The sequence below is a fragment of the Mixophyes fleayi genome, chromosome 2 (assembly GCF_038048845.1).
Source record: "Mixophyes fleayi isolate aMixFle1 chromosome 2, aMixFle1.hap1, whole genome shotgun sequence".
NCBI classification, from domain to species: Eukaryota; Metazoa; Chordata; class Amphibia; order Anura; family Limnodynastidae; genus Mixophyes; species Mixophyes fleayi.
In genome coordinates, this window is record NC_134403.1 from 126,950,346 (window position 1) to 126,971,928 (window position 21,583).

The 21,583-nt window shown below is 39.0% G+C and overlaps 1 protein-coding gene and 1 long non-coding RNA gene across 4 annotated transcripts in view; one reads left to right on the top strand and one right to left on the bottom strand.

The window, feature by feature from the left end:
* Positions 1 to 21,583, top strand: part of NALCN (sodium leak channel, non-selective) — a 431,975-nt gene that overhangs the window by 168,152 nt on the left and 242,240 nt on the right. The window lies entirely within an intron of this gene.
* On the bottom strand, positions 749 to 6,866 carry LOC142141453 (uncharacterized). Its single transcript, XR_012688676.1, has 2 exons — positions 6,594 to 6,866; positions 749 to 2,330 (listed from the first exon to the last, which is right to left on the bottom strand). It is a non-coding gene; the product is annotated as an uncharacterized LOC142141453 (long non-coding RNA).

Sequence of the window (21,583 nt, forward strand, 5' to 3'; positions counted from 1 at the left end):
GAGTCAATCTGCAAACAGCCAACCAGAAGCAGCTAGATAGTGTTGCTAATAAAAATCAATGTGTATATATGCACCAGCCATGTAGCACTTACAAGGAATCTGCCTCTTGAAGGGTGTATCTGCATATGCATCAATATATTAACTGAGTAGCAATTACCAGAACACACCCTTACTGTACACAGCCTATGCTTGCCCAAACCTTCCCTCTCCCATATCACCGCTCCAGGCATAAAGGGACATAAGTATAAGATACAGAAAAAAAAAATCTTGCTATGGATGTATGCTTTTTTTTGTCGTGCATGAGAAGTACATGTGTATTTTACACAAAAAAGCAGCATGTCAATGAAGTACTACTGGTGGGGATGCTCCCCATACTATGGAGTACTTAGCTGTGAAAAAAACACATTCAGGAAGCAAGGCCTAGAGTTCACAGCATTTCAGGTACTCAATGCATTGATTAGAGGGACTCATATTTTGATATTTGATGTGTGCAACAATAAAAAAAAGTACTTTCCTGTATACAAAAAATAGCTCTTTTTCTCCCTCCATGGTGGTTTTCCCCACCTATAGGCATATGTAATTTCCCAGACTTCTCTGCAAATCGCATTTGTGTTTTGTACTCGCATGTCTGTCTTGTCATTGTTGGGGTATCGGGGTTCACCGATACTTCTATCAAGCACCTTCAATGTCAGTCAGATCTTTCTTTGTTTTCAGTCGACTGGTGAACAGAAAATACTCAACACCTGTATGATATAATGCTGAGCAGCTTTATTCTGTTCCAATTTGAGACCACTTCAGCGCTTATTTTTATACATGTAAGTCTAGGGGTATAGATTCTGAACAACCAATTATAAGACAGTAAAATAATGAGAGAAAATCAATTAACAATATATATATTTCAGTTTTGCATCAAAGATCAAACAACTCTTTCTTCTTTGTGTGTTATCTCTTTCCAAGCTTTTTGCCAATATCCTTGTGCTGCCCCCATCTTTGAGTCCTTGGGTTTTATCTTATCAAGAACGTTGCTACATGTTCTTGGAATGTTTTCGTTGATGGGAACATGGCGCTGCGTGGCCAACCTTGAATAATTTGTCTTTTTAAACTGAAAATAATATCTGCTTAATTTCTCTTAAAGTCATAGCATAACATATTAGCATCTAAAGCTTAGCACATGATAGATATTAAATCAATAATCATACAATTCCACTCTAACATTCCCCTCTTTGATTAAATATCAACTATTAACCTCTACCTATCAGTCATGGCGATACTCAGCAGAAGACAGTTAGTACCTACATTTAAACATATGGTATCATAAGGACCCCATATGATTAGAACAAGAATTCATTAAGCACATATCTCTGGTACTTTATCACCATAACTTTTCTTTCCCTACTTAATGTTTTATCTCGGTGCATAGAGGGGAATACTTTGCTGATATCTATTCAAAAGCTTTCTTGTATTACATGTTAAGTAGCAGTTCCATATAATCATTATAGTTAGTACAAGAAGAATTAGTATCAATGGATGAATCAAGATATTCATTGCTTTCTATATGGAATAAGATTCATTAACAAATATGTTCCACTAATGAATAGGACATCAATTTTCATTCTGGTTTCTCGATGGTCACTGTCAATCTCTTGTTGCAGACTGTGCAGGTTTTTGGTTTGATTGTTGACCATTGCTGATAATGTTCACTGTTTGTCTCAGACATTAAACTTGTAGAAATTTCTGTGATCATTACTGGTTCTGGAAGCTCATTATTTTTCCTGCAGGAACAACAATCAAGTGTCAGTAATTTCTTAATCAGCCATATAACAATTGTCTCTACCACATATACAATGAGCTGGATTGCCAAACCCTTTGCTACTAATGGCAATATTCCCAATATTCAAAATGAATCATTGCTGACAACTTTGCCAATGAGGTTATGTATTAACAAAGGCATTTTCAAAGTTTATTCTCCTATGAGTGCAAATTGTTGAGCACTCCTTCCCCTTCTGTTTCTCACAGTGACATAGGCAATTTGTCACTTATCTGTCTGTTTCATACTGGGTTAGGGAGGCCTTGACCCCTACTTCAGGCAGAAATATTCTGGTAAGACATATCAATACCATAAGACAGTCATTTCTATTTATCAGAACAAGACTCCCCTGATTTAAAGACTTTCCAGGTGTCTTTTTCCTGTACTTTCACTGCCATGGGAGTCATCAACAGGACTTGATAAGGACCCTTATATCTGGGTTCAAGACGTCTCCTGATGCGCTTTCTTATGACCACCCAGTCCCCAGATAGCAGTTTATGGGTACCTGTATCAAAATTAGGGTCTGGAATGAAGGAGAACATTTGACCATGTATTTCAGTTAGTTGTTTCTGTAATAAAGCAACATAATTCAACAAATCACCATGTACATGCTGTAGTTGCTATGGAAAATAACAGCCTGTTCTGTGTGCTGTGCCAAACAGTATCTCATTTGGTGCTAAACCTGTGTCTCTTCATAAGTGTAGTTCTAATGTTAAACAGAACTATTGGTAAATATTCTAACCAAGTCTTTTTGGTTTCTTGCATCATTTTCTGTAGTTTCAATTTAATGTCACCATTAAGCCTTTCTACCCTCCCACCTGCTGGTGGCCTATAAGGAGTGTGAAAAGCTTGTGATACTCCCAAGTTCTTCATTACATGCTTCATTATCTCTTCTGTAAAGGTTGTACCTCTATCTGATTCAATAACTTCAGGTATGCCATATCTATAGATGACTTCTGAGATTAATTTCTTTGCTGTATTTTTAGCAGTAGCTTTTCCTTCTAACACATACTCGTAGGTACCACATTTAGGAAGTTGTATATAGTCGATCTGAAGTCTCTGAAAGGGATAGAAAGCCTTTGGAATGCTTCCTCCTGGGGTCTTTACTCTTTGCCCTGGATTGTGTATTCCACATATCCAGCAAGCTGCCACATAGTTTGTGTCCGCAGAGTTGAATCCAGGGGCAATCCAATTTTTCCATACCCTATTAGTCATTGCCTCTTTGGAATGATGTACTTGTCCATGTGCAATCTGAGTCATTACTGGGTATAAGGCTCTTGGTAGGCACCATTTATTTTCTTTTGACCATATTCCTTGCTCATCAAGCTGTGCACCTTCTTTTTCCCACTTATTCTTTTCTTCCTTTGTTGCTTGTTTCTGAAAGTCTTTAAGGCTTTGTAGGTCTGGGAATTGAAATTTGTCTGTGTCACCTTCTGTTGAGTCTACAAGAAATGTAGTATTCTTTGGTTGGAGGGCTGCCTTTTTTGCTGCTTGATCTGCAAAGTTATTTCCTCTTGCTTCTGGAGTTTGTTCTCTAGTGTGAGCTTGAACCTTTATAATTCCCACTTGTTTAGGGAGTTCCAATGCTCTAAACAGTTCATTAATCAAGTTTGCATGTTTGATGGGTTTTCCATTTGATTCTTGGAAATCTCTGCTTTTCCAAATGGGACCGAAGTCATGCGCCACTCCCCAGGCATAATGTGAATCTGTATATACATTGGCTTTTTGTCCTTCTGCATATACACAAGCTTTAGTTAGAGCTATCAATTCTGCTTCTTGTGCTGATGCTCCATTAGACAGTGTTCCTGAGTCAAGCACCTCTTCCTCAGTTGTGATGGCATAACCTGTATATGGAACTCCATCCACATAGTATCTAGATCCATCTACATAAAGAGTTAGGGTTGCATCTGAAAGTGGTGTGTCAGTAACATTATGCAAAGCTGAAGTCTCTAATTTCATAAGTTCCAAACAATCATGTGAAAATTTTTGTGTGTGTATTTCTTCAGTTTCTTCTTCAGACACTTCACTCAGGTCCTCATATCCCCTGTCTGATGATTCATCTTCTTTGCGACTCCCCTTACTCCCCTCTTCTGAATCATCAATGGGGAGCAGGGTTACTGGATTGAGGACTGTGCAATTGGTAATTGTTACATGTGAGGCGCTGAGCAAGGCTACCTGATATTTAGTTAGTCTAGCTGCAGACAAATGTCTTGTTTTTGCTTGATTAAGAATTTCTGTGACTGCATGTGGAACTTGAATAATAAGTGCATGGTCCAATACCATATCTGCTACCTTTTCTTTCAGTATTGCTGCTGCTACTGCTTGTATACATGATGGAGAGCCTCTTATAACTGGATCGAGTTGTGCAGAATAATAGGCCAGTGGCCTTTGCTTCATTCCATGTTTCTGTGTGAGGACTCCTAGAGCATGTCCTGACTGCTCATAGCAGAACAATGTGAAAGGCTTCAGATAGTCTGGTAGTCCAAGTGCTGGTGCAGTAGAGATAGCATGTTTCAAGGCTTGCACTGCATTCTCTATTTCAGTTATATTGAGTGGTTCTGTTCTCTGTTGTTTCCTCAAGCATTCATACAATGGTTGCATAAGAATTGAAGCTGAGGGAATCCACTCTCTGCAATATCCGAGGAGTCCCAAAAAGGCTCTAATTTCTTTGACTGTTTTTGGTGTCTTCATGTCTCGTATAACTTTAACTCTTTCAGTTGTAAGATGTCTGGTTCCTGCAGAGATACAATGTCCTAAGAATATTACTTTTTCCTGTACTAGTTGCAACTTGCTTGGTGATACTCTGCAGTCTTGTTCGGCCAGAAAACAAAGTAATGACAGTGTTTCTGCTTTGCATTCTTCTTCAGCTTCCGCAGCCACCATGAGATCATCTACATATTGAATGAGTTGAGTAGTTGGATTGATAGGCCTCCATCCTTGTAGAATTAGTGCATTGGGCTGGTGGCTCCTCCTTGAGAGAGTCTTGTCCAACAATATTGGTTTCCATCATGGGTGAAGGCTAGAAGGAATTGACTATCTTCTGTGATTGGGACTGAGAAGAAAGCGTTTGCCAAGTCAATTACTGAAAACCATTTTGCATTTGGCGGTATCTGATTAAGCAAAGTGTGGGGGTTGGGTACAATGGGAGTGTTGATCAGAAGTCTTTTGTTGACCTCCTTAGGTCATAAACCATCCAGTATTGCACCCCCTTGTCCGACATCTTGTTTCTTTACTGAGAATAGGGGTGTAGAATAAGGAGAGCGACATTTTCTTAACACCCCTATTTGTAGATATTCTTGTATTTGTTCTGATATCGCTTTGGTTTGAGCTGCAGCAAGTGGGTACTGTTTAATTGAGACAGGATGTGTTCCTGGCTTTAGTGTCGGTTTTACAGGATTTACTTTAAGTGTGCCCACATCGTGTTTTCCTTTGGACCATAACTTGTCTGGTACTATGTTCAGCCAATCTGGTAGATTAACAGTCTTATCCTTGTGACATGTGCTCATCTGCTCTAGCATCTAGATTGCTGCTGTAAGCTCTTCTTGGACTGGAGATGGGAGTTGACTTGTGAGTTTTACTCCAGTTGGGGTGTATTTGATGCTGGCTTGTATCTTTGAAAGTACATCTGCTCCCAACAGATTATAGGGACAAGATGAGGAAGTGAGAAATTGTATTGGTACTTCAATTGTCTCTTCACCTACTAAAAGTGTGACTGGTTTACTTTCTGTTAGTTTTACTTCTTTTCCTGCTAGGCCTGTAGCAGGTAAATAAATTTCTGTTAATAGTTGTTGAGGTACCTCCTGTTTTCTTAATACAGTGCGGCTTGCTCCAGTATCAATTAGACACTCACGTTCTTGACCATTGGGTAATATGATATTCATTAGGCCTTTAGTTAAGTCATCTTTCAGAGTTTGGTTACAATCTCTTTTCATGTGCCCTCTCTGTTTGCAAAAGAAACAAACGCCTTGCTTTTTCATTTCTTCCAGAGTCATGTTTTCTTTTTCCTTTATTTGTTGCTTTGGTGCACCTCTTGTGTCTATACGAACCTTCCAGTCTTGATTCTCTTGGACCACATGAATGGTAATTTTCTGAGTTTGAGATTTGTCTTTGGCTTTCCTTTGCTTCTCCTTTTCCCGGTCTTCTATATCTTCCAGAACTTGGAGCATAGATTGCATTTCCATTGTTACTACTTCTGGTCTTATAAGAAACAATTGTTGACGATATGTTTCAGAAAGGCCATTGAGGAATCTGGTCTTAAACAGTCTGCGATGTTGGGCATTATCTTGAGTGAAGCCTTCAATTTGTGTGCTTGAGTAGCTCTGTCACAATCTGGCAAAGCCAGTGCTGGTGCTGAAGTTGCTTTAGCTTAAAATTGGTTAAACATTTGGTTTTGCTCAGTGGAGAGTGTAAATGTCTTACTATCACCCAGAAATGCTAATGCAAAAACACAGATAATAGCTCATAAAGTCTTAAATCTTTTTCATTTCCTTACAAATATTGAATTCCCATCAATGCATTACCATACCCACGATACAAAGAAGGACTTGCAGTATACTACTATTATAGCACAGTAAATAATGGCAGTGAATGCGTTTACAACACTGATTGACTCAAAATTGTTATGAGGATAAAAATAAAAACCTTTTGCTTTCTGCACATACAGAAAAACCATCTGGTTCATGCATTTGCTATGTGAATAGTACATAAACTCTAATATCTCTTTCCAAAACAAGGTAATCATTACTCAGCAGAGTCTACGGTTTTTAAATTCTTGATTAGTTTTTACTTATGTTTGTTGTAGCTGTGGATCAAAACATTGCAAACTTCTATTCATTGGAAGTTGGATAAATTCAATCTGGATTGAAAGGGTGCTTTGTAGCTGGAGAGCTTCTGTGAAGAAAAAAACTTTTGCATAGAGATTAACATTTATTCACTAGGAATTACAGTAACTGTTATTAATTCACATTGAACAGCTGCTAATACGACACTTGTTTAAAAGTTTCTCTTTGTAGCTTAACTGTGACGCTATGCGTTCCATGCAATGAAAAACTGATTTCCTCAAAGGGGTAGTCCCTAATCTCACAAACAGGGAATGTCAAAGTGACGAGACCTGGGCGAGTGTTCAAAGCCACTCCTTTCTCATCATCTCTTTGTAAACCAAATATTCACACATATTTCCAGATTCTGTGATTTCCATGTTTAAAGTACAAATATATATTCACAATTCTCGCTCACAGACGACATTTTATCTCGTAACATTTCTTTATGGGCATAACAAACCCTCCTTATTTCTGAGAACATTCATCAGCGCCATTTTCACACAGATAAAAACAGCTTGTAATATATATCTTCATGTAAAGGCTCACTCCCACAATTTTCAACTTCATTAAAGAGAAAGCTATTTTTCTCAAATTTCAGAAACAAAATTATTTTGTTCAAATACAGAAACGGCTTGTTGGACCCCAGCCAACTTGTCCGTCCACTGAATCGTGTAATGACGGACCAAAACATTTCAACACTTGTTATGCATCTCTTTAAAAGCTTAGAATTAAGCAGGCAGGCATTATATTATTTACAAAATGTACAACTTCTTTAACCTTGAAACATGTCTCTTGTAAAAAAAAAAAAAATAAACAGACAAGACAGACAAACACAGATCTCCCTCACACGAAGTAAGACGGAGACAAAACTCACATACAGAGAAAGAAAAATCAGCTGATACCTTCCAGCCTACTGCTGTGGAACTACAAGTCCCAGCATTACACTGAATACAAGTTAGCCTCAACATGTCATTATCACTCAGCACTCCGGGCATATTTTATCAGCATTACATACATTGTCAGATAACAAAAAACAGAGTGCTTCTTATCTCAACACACTGAAATCTTTTACACAGAATAAGGGAGGGGCACATCTCACTCATTCAGCTGCGCAGGATCAAACATACATTTAGCATATCCACACATTGACCTGATCTTCATAGCCAAGCCTTTTTATCCATTCTTTATTATTCAAATAAAACCCATACCATTTCTCTAAGTCTAATGTCCCTTCTGGGGGAAATCCTGCTCTCTTGAGTACTTTATGAATTCTTTTAAGAGCTTTACTACCTTCTCTCTTTTTCATTATATCCATAGGCTTGCCTATAGTAGGCATCTTACTGTTCTGTGCCCCCATTTACTGGGTTACTGGTCACAGTACTGTCAGTATCTGGGATACAATGTCTTATAAGTGAAATAAGGTAATACAATTTTCCCCTTTGTACAGACTATAAGTATCTTTAATCCTTTACCTCCTAGTCTGCCATAGGAACACCAGATGTAAGGTTTATTGGCTGTAGATTAAAAGGCTGGCATTTATGGCTGATCCGATTCTTCCCCTCAAGTCAGTGTATGGACATATAGGTTTATAATCTGGTAACATATGATTTTGTGGCCAGTATGTAGTATTTCTTCATTCAAATGCACCCTAACATAAAATATAGTTCTTTTTCATTACTTACAAAACCGTAATATGCATTTGTAGTTGTAACACACTCTAGTCTAGGTCCCTTGCAACCTGAATATTTTCTCAGAACAATGCAGCAGGTACAATTCTTACATACACCTCTCTTATTATCTTCTAACTAAAATTGTCTACATCCATCATAATCTACAGTATCCATACATTTATCATTTCATTATCCTTTCCTCTGACTGTACATTGGGTTCATAGAATACCCTCTAATCACCTCAACTGACTTTCCTTAGACATACAAAGAAATACTGAACTGAGTAAGAAGGTAGAAATCTACACTTTTCTTACTCACCGGATTTAGTTCAGCAGTTCTCTGGACATCAGTGGAGTTTGGCGTCAGGTGTGGAGATATTGGAGCATCCCGGATCTAGCCCCCATAAATGTTGGGGTATCGGGGTTCACCGATACTTCTATCAAGCACCTTCAATGTCAGTCAGATCTTTCTTTGTTTTCAGTCGACTGGTGAACAGAAAATACTCAACACCTGTATGATATAATGCTGAGCAGCTTTATTCTGTTCCAATTTGAGACCACTTCAGCGCTTATTTTTATACATGTAAGTCTAGGGGTATAGATTCTGAACAACCAATTATAAGACAGTAAAATAATGAGAGAAAATCAATTAACAATATATATATTTCAGTTTTGCATCAAAGATCAAACAACTCTTTCTTCTTTGTGTGTTATCTCTTTCCAAGCTTTTTGCCAATATCCTTGTGCTGCCCCCATCTTTGAGTCCTTGGGTTTTATCTTATCAAGAACGTTGCTACATGTTCTTGGAATGTTTTCGTTGATGGGAACATGGCGCTGCGTGGCCAACCTTGAATAATTTGTCTTTTTAAACTGAAAATAATATCTGCTTAATTTCTCTTAAAGTCATAGCATAACATATTAGCATCTAAAGCTTAGCACATGATAGATATTAAATCAATAATCATACAATTCCACTCTAACATCATGTACTATTCATAATATATGATGGCAAAACGGGCCAAATTTAGGATCCTTTTTTTCCACTAACTGCAACGAGCATGAAGACAAAGTTTAGCATTGCCATGTTTAGACGCTTATTTAAAACACAGCCTCCTTGTGTACTCACATATAGCCTGCAATGTATCCACTAGTGGCCGAGTTTAGTCACTTCTAACCTGTTGCCAGAGAAAAGTTAGGAAACACCTATAAGAGCTCACATAAACCTCAAAGCTTGTCTTCTGGTCCCATGGACTTTTCACCTGTGGTTATTCCATGTATCATTTACAGGGGCGCACGCAGGATTTTCAAGGGGGGGGTTCCCCCACCCAAACCCCCCCCCCCAAAAAAAAAACCTGAGCACCACCGCGGACGTTTCTTTGACAGCACCGCGGCTGCTATATAGTACAGTGCCGCTATGTAGGGGCACTTCTTTAGCGGAGGGGAGGGTTTTCTGGAGACCCAGAAACCCCCCCTGCGTGCGCCCCTGATTTACATGCTTTCAGTAAATATCTTTAAACTATTAGCTTAGTCAAGACTGGGAATTTACAAAAGGAAGTGTGCAGTGAAGGAATGGGCAGCACAGTCACCCAATCAGTGACAGGCGGCAGTTGTAGGGACCAATGGAGGAACAGGTTTGTAGAAGTGGGTGGGAGGGGGAAAGTCCCATTTTACAAGCTGTGAACAAACTACTGCAGCGCTGCATTAACACTGCCAACCTTTCCTTACACTTTGCAAGTAAACAAATTACACTGTTACACGAGGTCAGGAAAGATGAAAATCCGAGACACTGTCAGCTGCGATCGCATTTGGAGCAGCAAGGAAAAACCGAGGAGGACAGCAAGCTCCCTGCTCCGCCCACTTTTAAAAGGGGGTGTGGCCATAAGGCAGCGGGACCCACCGGTGGTTTTACCGGTATCCCGGTGGGCCAGTCTGACGCTGCACATGTGTGCACTTACATCTAAGCTAACAACAGATGTGAAACAATCAACTAAATGCTATTTAATGGGGATGTAAGAGGTTCATTTGGGATAAGGATCATTTAGTTTGTATACATATATTTTTTTTTCCATTATCCTCAAACACATGCGGTAAAAAAATATTATGTGTTCAACACATTTGCTTAAGGCCTAATAAATGCACTATAAAACTCACAGTTGAAAAATTAAAGAAGATGAAAGGACAGAACTGCAAATAGGGCAGTGGGAGATTCGTCACCCCAGGGCGCACAACTTCAATAGCTTGATCCAGAAGGATGACTATGGGATTGTTTAGCAACAGTAATTCAGGGATATGCCTGGAGAAGTCCCAGGCACACAGGGATAATACATATTGGATATTATTGACCACACCTCTACAAACCCTGTATAAACTGTCATTTCTGGCTGCAAGGACGCACTGCCACCACCATCTTCCACCTCCCATAGAGCACATGGCAGTGGAATGTAGCCTGCCATCCACTAGGTGGTCACCTCCACCTACACGTTTAAAGAGATCCACTGCAACAGCAACCTTCACTAGTTTCAACTGCTCTTTTAAGAGCACCCTTAGCCAGCTATAAACCAACTATGGACCTTCAATTAGCCTCTCTCCTGGCCAGGGCCGGATTTACCGCTAGGCAACCTAAGCACCTGCCTAGGGCCTAGCGGCTCTCGGGGGGCACAGCTGGGGAGGACAGGAGCAATTAACAAAACCAAAAAAAACTTCAGACCCTCCCCCGACTCGCGGCACCCCCCCCCCCCCCCGCGCGCGACTCCTGCCGGGGGGTGGGGGGTGCCGCGAGTCGGGGGAGGGGGGGTCGGGTGCCGCGAATCGGGGGAGGGGGGGGTCTCAGTGTCTCAGTGATAGAGAGAGAGGAGGAGAGGCTGCCGGGACCCGACGAGCGATCACGTGACTCTCTTTTTTTTTTTCTTTTAAATCTGTTTGGACTGACCGAGGAGGAGCAGCGCACCGGAGAAGAAAGGCAATAGAAAGGTAAGAAAACAACGGAGGGACAGAGGTGGTGATGGTGAAGGGGCACAGAAGTGGTGATGGTGATGGGCACAGAGGTGGTGATGGGCACAGAGGTGGTGATGGTGAAGGGCACAGAGGTGGTGATGGTGATTGGCACAGAAGTGGTGATGGTGATTGGCACAGAAGTGGTGATGGTGATGGGCACAAAGGTGGTGATGGGCACAGAGGTGGTGATGGTAAAGGGGCACAGAATTGGTGATGGTGATTGGCACAGAGGTGGTGATGGTGATTGGCACAGAAGTGGTGATGGTGAAGGGCACAGAGGTGGTGATGGTGAAGGGCACAGAGGTGGTGATGGTGATTGGCACAGAGGTGGTGATGGGCACAGAGGTGATGGTGAAAGGGCACATGTGATATTGTGAAGGGGCAAAAGTGACAATGAAGGGGCACAGTGTGATGATAGAGGGAAAAAAGTGACAAGAGCACATACTTGGATTTATGCGTATTATTTTGGCAAACCACTTAAGTAAGTATTTCTGCCCTGACTTCAATATTTATTAAGTTGTTTGGACCCAACTACTTAAAAAAACGTGACTGCTTGGTAATTATTTAGGGGTGCCTTTTTCTGCAGCAGGGTGGCCCTGCTCTTTTCACATGTTAGGTACGCCCCCAAAGATGCAAGCCACGCCCTCACCTCCTTTGGCGGCGGCACATGCTTTCATATCTACTTAACTATAGGGGTATATGGTAGGCATGCGGCGGCACATGCTTTCACTTCTACGTAACTATAGGGGTATATGGTAGGCTGCAAAAATATAGTGCTATGGATTTTTTCAGGGAGGGAGCCCAAAAACAGTATCCTGCCTAGGGCCCTATGAGGTCTAAATCCGGCTCTGCTCCTGGCTGGCTAAACCTCTTTCGGCTACTTTCAACTGAGCTTTATACATATACTTTAAGCTATAAACACCTTATTGCTCTTATCAGGGCTCCATTTGCTAGACTGAGTCCAGCTCCATTATATTCTCTCACGGTTTTTTCCAAAATGAAACTTACACTTTTTCCTCCCCTGTATTCTCAGAAAAAGGGATGAGAAAAACAGATGGATACCCCACAGCTCAGCTGGTCCTGCGATCATCACTTGCTCAGCAACAGAACAACAAGACTCGCCGAATTTAAGAAGCGGCGAGAAAGGGTGGGGCAGGCAGAGCATGGTGCTTTTGAAAATAAAGCCTGCTTGACATCTCCTGTCACCTGTACTTGTTAATGCAGTTAAAGTATTGCATTTGTTATACTGATGTATGTGTATTATGTTGCACAGCTCTAAAATGTTACTAGGTGGGTTCTCTAGTCACCACAACAGTTGTTAACGTGTCCTCCTAAAGGAGCTATTGTCATTTAGGGGGGTATTCAATTGACCGCGAGTTGTTGTTTTTTTCCCACAGCGTTAAAAAAAAAATCACTCCTACAGCGACCGTTTTTAGTTAACGCAGCGTTAAAACTCATGCAATTCAATTGAAAAAGAAGGAACGCTGCCCCCGCGCGTTAATCATTGGTGTTTGCGAGTTTTTAAAGGAGTGAAGGGGAGTGTTTAACGCGGTCATGTATAACACAAAAAAAGTATTGGCATACATTTTCATACATTAGATTGCATTACACAACCATTCTATTTGATAATATCTACATTACAGTACTTTCTTTAGCATTTTTTTATTTCACTATTTTTTACTATAGAATCATCTATACCATGTCATAACACATTAGCACATACATATTTGTACCAAAAACATGCATAAATATATTTAATTAGTGATTTTTATTTTCCTTTTTTTTTTTTTTTCTTTATTTTTTTCCCCCAAGAAAATCAGGTTCTAAACCACCCTATACTTTCAATAGACCTTCTACTGGAGTGCGAGAGGACTGTTTCATGAAAAAAAACTGCAGCATTAAAAATGGAATTGAATCTCGGGTAAAGTTAACACGCTCGAAAATGACAAAAAACAGCGCGTTAAAATGTGTTAAAAAAGATCTCCCGGTCAATTAAATTCCCCCCTTAAGGTCATAAGTGTATCCAACCAACTGGGGGCATCCTGATTGTTAGCAATGCCTGCAGATCTTGAGCTGGTTGCATATTCGCAAATTTTGAAATTTGTTTTGGTGTGGCGAATCCTCTGCTACTTATTCTTAAAAGTGTTGTGTTGTGGTTTTGGCAATAAAGTACCTTTACTTTATCCAATATTGTCCTTGGGGATTCCTTACCCACTAGGGGTACCGGTTGTGCCAGCCAGATAGGCTGCTTACGACCAAACCAATTGATTAGTGTAGCAAAGAGCTAAATATTTTCCCAGTATCTACACAGCTAGGCTAGGCTTAGACATAACATTGCAATGCTCAATTCGGAAAAGTCTGCCTATACCAGATGCTATTATCATGGAAACTTAGGCGTGCTGCAGCATTTACATATGTGTGTGCATAAGGTAAAATAGTCATACACTAGAGGAAAAATAGGTGCACATTTCTCCATGATACCTCTCTACTATAAATGACACCCAGTTGATCATTAAGTAATATTGTCTTAGCACTTGTACCTGATGTAAGTGGCATATTCACTTAAAATCTTTAACACATTCTGTGTAATGTGTTGTAAACCCCTGGACTATTTTTTTTTTATATAAAGCCTCTTACCAGATGTGCCAGGGTCCCTTTAGGTAACATTATCTGTTGTTTTACGAGGAACATATGGAGTCGGGATCCCACAGGTTGACTTCTTTGACACATTAATGTTTTTTGATAAACTACTTGCTGAAAATTCACATAGTCCTATTTAATGACGGCTATCATCCAAGATCCCAAGAACTGCTGACGTGTTGCTTATTTGGCTCTGTACATTTGCAGGGTAATTATTACTTTACTGTTTAACTGGAAAATTATTTTATAAAAATAGCACATTTATAACCATGTTCTACTGATGCTACAATAAGTTAATAAAAAATCGATGCTGATTGATGATGTTGACTGACGTCTCTACCGCAAGATGATGTGCTAATAACGTAGCATACACTTTAAACATATCTATTATCTAGATGCACGTATCTCCTCTGCTTACAGTAATAAATGTTTCCTTTTTACGCGATTTACATCTGCGTTCTTCACATAAAGTGTGTCCAACTCTATCTACTGCATATTCTTATTTTACACTATTTCTTTTAGGGACATATACACACACACACACACACACACACACACACACGGCCTAAATCATTGAGAAGAGCAAATAATAAAAAAAATTAGGAGTAACATTGCACCTTGGTAAAACCATGTTGATTTGGAGGGGGAGGTAAATTTAAAAATGTGGAGACAGATTTATAGTTTGGGAAGGGATGTCCTAGATCAACTTTTAAATTTCAGTGTAAAAGTAAAGCTGTCAAGTATTTGTGTGCTACACGACAAAGCAGCCAGTATTTCCCTTATGTGCAAAATAATAAACTAATTTGCACCCCATGCATTGTAACATGGTTTGTCCAGGATCAAATTTACTCTTTTTGCCTTACTCTCCTTACTGACTCTGACCCACAGAGTTTTGGAACCAGAGCTGATACTCTTTTGATTCTTCATATTAGATGTATGCTTTTAAATGTTTGTGTACCTTAAATTACATCTCAGGATTTGTGATAGGATTTCACAGAAATCCTTAATTTATGTAATTTATATAAAAAAAAATGAAAGAGTTTCCATTGGCTAAATACTTTTAACAAAATGGTCTTTGTCTCAGTCAGATTAGAGTTTCTATTTTAGGAGGATACCAAAAGCAACTGAGAACTAAGAAATCTGGAACTTGTCAAGTAGTGTGCTTGACCTTAAATAAAATGAGCCACTGTGAATACAGCCCTCATTTACTCTTTAAAATGGTACCAGCAAGCATAAAAGCATAGATGTGTTTGCTTGAAACTATGTAACAAAGTGGGTATTTTTCCCTTATTAGAAACAACATTAAAACTCTATAGAAAAGTGTTATGATTTCTTGTTATTTATTAGGAGTTGGTCATATTGCAGGATTTCAGAGTAACAGTTTAATGAGTGACAGTTGACTTCAATGAATATACATTTGTATGTAAACCACATTACATATACCACATATTGGGCTGCAATTAATGGAACTACATACTGTATATTCCCCTATAAAACTGACAAAATAACATATTCTTATTTTGTTTTTATTTCCTTTCAAGCCAAGTTGTTGTTTCTCCAATGCAAATGAATGTTTAGTTAATGAATCCTTTAAAGAGGGTCACTTCCTATAACCTATCCAGAATGCTGGATCTTTATGCAAAGTGTGTAATTAAGTTTATCGGGTTGGAACGTGTGAGAATGTATAATAGAGGTTGTGACAGACATGTATCTTTTCTGAAAGCAAAATCATTATGGATTATGAGATTAACTGCAACAGACATGTGTGGTTTCACCGAGCAGTTGAATATGAATGTTTCTGAAATAGACAATTATTTACAACATATATAAAATGTGATCTGAAAATTTCTTAAACCAAATATGTTTTTAAGAATTGTGTTTTGGAGCGAGCAGACCTTTGCTGATACTGTGTTATGAATGGCCAATATGGTTACCATATAACGATAAAGCGGCCATTTGTTTTCTAAAGGGAACTCAGCCCAGTAGTTTTACAAGTGCTAAGCTAGCTAGCAGTTCAATGAGCTTGGTCGAGATCTGATATTTCATGGGTGTGTAAGTAGTAATATCTTTCATCCAGAGCATGCTCATGCAGGTTGTTTGTGTGGATCAGCACTTAGTGTGTGGATCAGAACTGTGAAGTGTTACTTACCTGAGAGTCCTTACATGACAGGATCACTGGCAACTTCTTATATTATTATGCTTTGAGTAGCGCACAGACAGACTGTAAGGTGATGTGTGGGTCAGTTGAATAAGATTTGAGTGAACAAGATTAATCCTGCAGTATGATCACTTTCTGTCAAATAACCTCAACACTTTAACGTTAGTACCAATAAAGAATACTTGTTAAATGTTTAAGAGTAACCAAGTCTTTAAGGTATTAATTGGTTACATTGGAGATTTCACTGTGGGTGGATTTTTTACATATATATATTTGATGTTTATGTAAAAAAATAATCCACCCACAGGGAAATCTCCATCTCAGCTGCATTTTACACTTACGATTCCCGTGCTGAAAGCTATGGATACCCCGTTCAACATATCTTGCCAGGGGGTCTTGGGGTAATAATATTCTTACTTCAAAGTATATAATTTTACAAATAGCTGTTCTAGACTAAACAAGTGGAATTGGGGCAGATGGAGCTCTGGTACCATCCACTACCACATCTGTGCCACCTTACAGGCTGGGCAAAGTGACTGTATGGACAAATCGTGGTCACACCCTTACTAGGCAGCATACAGATGCGCAGCCTGGGGATGGACAGCTCTGGCCATAATAATGTATACCGTGGACCTATTGGCCAGAATTTAAGAAGGTTCTGATTCAGTAATTAATTGTCATGGGTAGCTATTTGCTCCTTGAATAGTTATGTTTTTCATTCATAATTTTTTATCTGCATCCTTTATTATTTGCTTTCTCCTGGCAAATGGATTGTATGTAAATGAGAGTAGACATATTTGAACCGATAACATGGAGAAAATATTGAAAATGCTGTATACTCTAGACTTGCCAGTCATGACTTATAAAGGATTATAGTTTCTCCGCTTGGATGACACGTAGTTTATCCCAGGACATTTAACTATTCAACTCTCTTAGGTGAAATTTCTTCTTCAAGATTGACATGTTCAGCTTCCTTTCTGTTTCTAATAAAAATAAGCCATCTGTTGCCTTCATATTCTGGGATCTTGTTTATATTTCTAAATAATTGCTTGGAAGCACTTGTGGACCCAAGCAATGATTTGTGATTATTCAGAAAGGCAAGGCGGCATGCCAGAGCAGAGTCTTTATTATACAAGTTTTGGGGCTTTTTTTTAACAAAAAACGCTAGTAGAAGTATAATGTCATGTCGATTTGTTAAGACTTTTTCCTTATTCTTTGATATCTGAACATTTCCATTGTGTTTTCTAAAATCCATTCATTTGGAACTAGGGACTAGGGGAAGACCCCTTTTAATGTATCTCTACTTCTACCTCCTCTATCTGCCAGGTGCTTCCGATCCTACAAATGTGTGGATATTCGTCCACCCAAAACAGCAATCATGCAAAACATAACACAAAGAAAGGAAAAGGCATCAAAGTATCAGTCCAAAAGTCAAAATAACATTATGATAGCAGTTCAAATGTACAAGAACCTGGGTTCTTCTAGTATTTGCGATGTGGGTTCTTGTGTTCTTGCTACTGGCCAAAAGTTGCCAGCCTTTCTCTGATAAGAATGACACGTAATAATACTGAGACAGAGAGCAATTGCTGTCCAGAATTAATATTGTAAGTAATTGTATGTAGTCAGGTAATATAAATGATAATACTGTAATATAAGGAACTAAGGCAAGGCAAAACCATACAGGCACAAACAGAGTAGCAAGGGAACCTTAGAGCCAGACAAGGAAGGCTTGATGAGACAGAAGATGGGACCCAGGTAGTGTTGCAGTAACAAAAACATACAGTATGCTATGCAAGAGTGTATAATGCGGAGTGCAGAGCTGTGAGCCCCTCTGCTGGAGACATTTTAGAAAGATTGTACTATAATTAACTACTACTGCTAGTGGCTGCTCAATAAAATATGAGAGTTTGAAACAGCCCAGTGGTAGTAGTAAAATTCTGAGAAATTGACCCAATAATACATTTGCCCAATGCCCGTATTTAATCAAGTGTGAAGTAGGATGGGATTCAGCCTGATTCAGTCTGTAATGCAACCAGTGGTCAAAGTGGCAGTATGAAAAATGTAAGGGAAGTGTAAGTGAATGGAAATTGTTAGTTTTACAATGAAGGTAGTAGGAGAAGTGTCGGTATGACATACCAGTGTACACACTCCCACTTTGACAACTGCATACAAATGTAACAGCAGTTAGATTTAAGCCAATCAGAAGCTGTTCACCTGCATGTGGATCTACCTTGCCTTTCTCCTAAGCCACCATCTCCCTCATGGAAAAGAAGTTCAGGAAAATGCATTATGGCAGGTGGTTAGGAGGTTTCAGTTTAGATGTATTCCTTTACTAATACTAGTGCTGGGTAAATTGTGTACATACTAGTTTAAAACAATTGACAAATGTGGGAGGAGTGAGAACAGGATTCACAACATCACCGCAAATTGCATCATCAAATCCCCACCAACTTCACTAGACAGTGAAGCTGGATCCGAGAGGGTGGCCTACTCTGTTGGATGTCCAGGAGGACTCCCTGAAATTCGGGGAGAGTAGGCAAGTATGGTCTAATGCAGGAAGTTTAGAAGTGGCGGTGTGGAAAGTGTCGTGAATGAAATTTGATAGTTTTACAATCAACAGCAGTATGGCATACCACTTCCACCACTTCTTCTACGGATTCTGGTTTGTAGTGTAGACATACAAGAGAAGATGGATATACTGTAATTATGTCTGTGTTTAATGCCAGCTGTAGCGGGCTAGTTAAAAATCAGGGGCCTAGTTATTATTGACTACTAGTATTAGTACTAGTGACACTAGATTTGTAATGATAAATGGTAACAAGTGACACTTGGAATGAGACCATAATGGGGATATGTTTGATTTTCCTACATAAATCTTTATTAATATTGACTTCTATGTATTAAAACGGATTGTAGAGGGAATTATTTTGGTTAAAAGGGTGCATGAGTTAGTATGGTTTTCAGTAACCATTGTGCCACACACACATTTATATCACAAAGCAGAGTCTTTTGGTATGTTGTATTTCTTTATACTCTATGTTGATGTGTACAACACATGTAAAGTACTGCAAGAGAAGCGTACAACCACAATACTTGTTAAATGGACTTTGCCCGTTGATGCCATCACTGGTGTAAGTGGTGTTATCGTTGCCATTAAGCCTTTGTTATATAGACGATCACCACTTTCGCCAGTAGTAGGGCTTCTCGCCCTTAACTCACTCTGCTAGTCAAATTATTGTCTGCATATTCTCTGCAGCCATAGTACTAAAAGCATTTTGTAGCTGTGGATGTGGTCCATTGTACTGTTTGCTAAAGTGGCCAATGTAGATGTTTCTTTGAAACAGTAGCTGAGGCGCTCCTGGTTCACACTTATCTGATATGATTAAAGACATAAATTCCTTCCTATATAACTCATTTCAACAGTGCAATCAAAGTAAACATACAGTACTATATCTGGCAACATAAAATGTGCCATACTGGGACTGAATTGGTAGTGTCCCTGATTTATCCGGAGCTCATCCATTTTGGATGAGGCCATGCCTATTTCAGCCTCCAAAAATCTGGTTATACATCCAACTTATATCTTTGTTTAATATGGCAGCACTGTGTACATTTTAATATAGTCCGCAACAAAAGGATTTCTGGAACACTTTCGCAATTATAAACTTTAGATGAACTATAGTGTGGTCATAACCTTCAAAACTCAGTAGGATTCACTGATGGTCTGAATGTGGCCTTGCTTGCCTAACAGTTAATAACGAGACATAATAAAATATATATATATGTTAGTAAGTGGGGGGCGACTATCTATTATACACAAATTCGAAGCTGCATATTATCGTTATAACAAAAGAAAAGTTATATAATTTTAAATGTTATTCTTGTACAATCTGTACAAGCAAAAAATATAGTATTTGGACAATTTTCTTGTTTTTAATTAAATGCAGCAGTTTCAAATGTATTCTGTGGTACCATGAAGTGAATTAATCTCACCTATTTCATGCTAACACTGTTAAATGTGTTACATTTCATGTCATATCTGAAAGTATTGCTGTTATTTTATGCTCTTGGATCTTGTTATTTTTAAAGAAAGTTAGTAGGCATTTCACATTAAATATAAGCCTTAATTTCCCTGAGTACCTAGAAAATTGGATACATCTGGTTCCCTATACTGTTAAAATGATCTAATTGCAAGCTCGTTTTAAAAGGTGATCATAGACATGTTGCACAATTACACTATGTGATTTCTGCAGTACATTGAAGTGCTCATGATTGCTTGGTTTTTCTTCATGCAGAGCACCTTACAAGTACTAGGAATTATATGCTGTGCAGTACTGTTGGCTGATTGGAGTGATAATTGTATGATCAAATCATAGGCAAATCATTCTGGGCATTTTCTTTAAGCAATAAACAATTTGTTATCTTAACACTATTCAACTTATTTGAAGGGACAACAGTGTTGGGAAATGAATATGTCTTACTAGCTGTAGTGCACAGCAACAGGCAGTGACTCGTTTTTTCTTTTTACTTTAGTGATTATCAAGCCCTATGTTTGTATTTTGCGCTAGTCAATTACTGAATATAGTATGCTGGACAATCATAATGCACTGACCGAGAAGGTCTAGTATTAAAAACATTATACCCCCCTTTCATTCTCATTTGAACTACATATTGCAGTTGTTAAACATAAATATCAGCTATTATTATGATGTGTTTGAGGAGGTGAAATAACGTGTTCAATTGTTATTACAGCTAAGAGTAAATTAAAAGTTTTAATTGGAAAGGGGTAACAGCTGCTCGGCCCCCCAGTTGTAACCTTTATATTTTGAAATCTGTCAAGGTGCCATGTAATCAAAGCATTGTGGAAGTGCATTGTATACAGGCTCACCTCAACCACTATATGTGTGTCTGTGTGTATGTGTATGTGCGAGTGCAGGCGTGGGTTTCACATGACACGGGATGCGGCCGCATCATTGATGACGCGGCCACATCCCCTGTCATGTGATGCGGCCGTGGGTAAAATTGTGGTATGTTGCATCCGGGGGGCGGCCGGCCTACCCCCCGGCCCTAATAGCGGTCTGACTGAGCGGCCCGCTACCCCCGCCCCCCGGGCCAGCCCGCACCTGTGCGTTTGTGTGTGTGTGTGTGTGTGTGTGTGTACATGTGTGGGAGTGTGTGTGTGTGTGTATATGTGTATGTATGTATGTATGTATGTATATATATATGTGTGTGTATATGTGTATGTATGTATGTATATATATATATATGTGTGTGTGTGTACATGTGTGGGAGTGTGTGTGTGTGTGTATATGTGTATGTATGTATGTATATATATATGTGTGTGTGTGTGTGTACATGTGTGGGAGTGTGTGTGTGTGTATATGTGTATGTATGTATGTATGTATATATATATTATATATATATATATATGTATGTGTGTGTGTATATATATATATATATATAAACAATAGAACAGCACAAACAATGATACATTG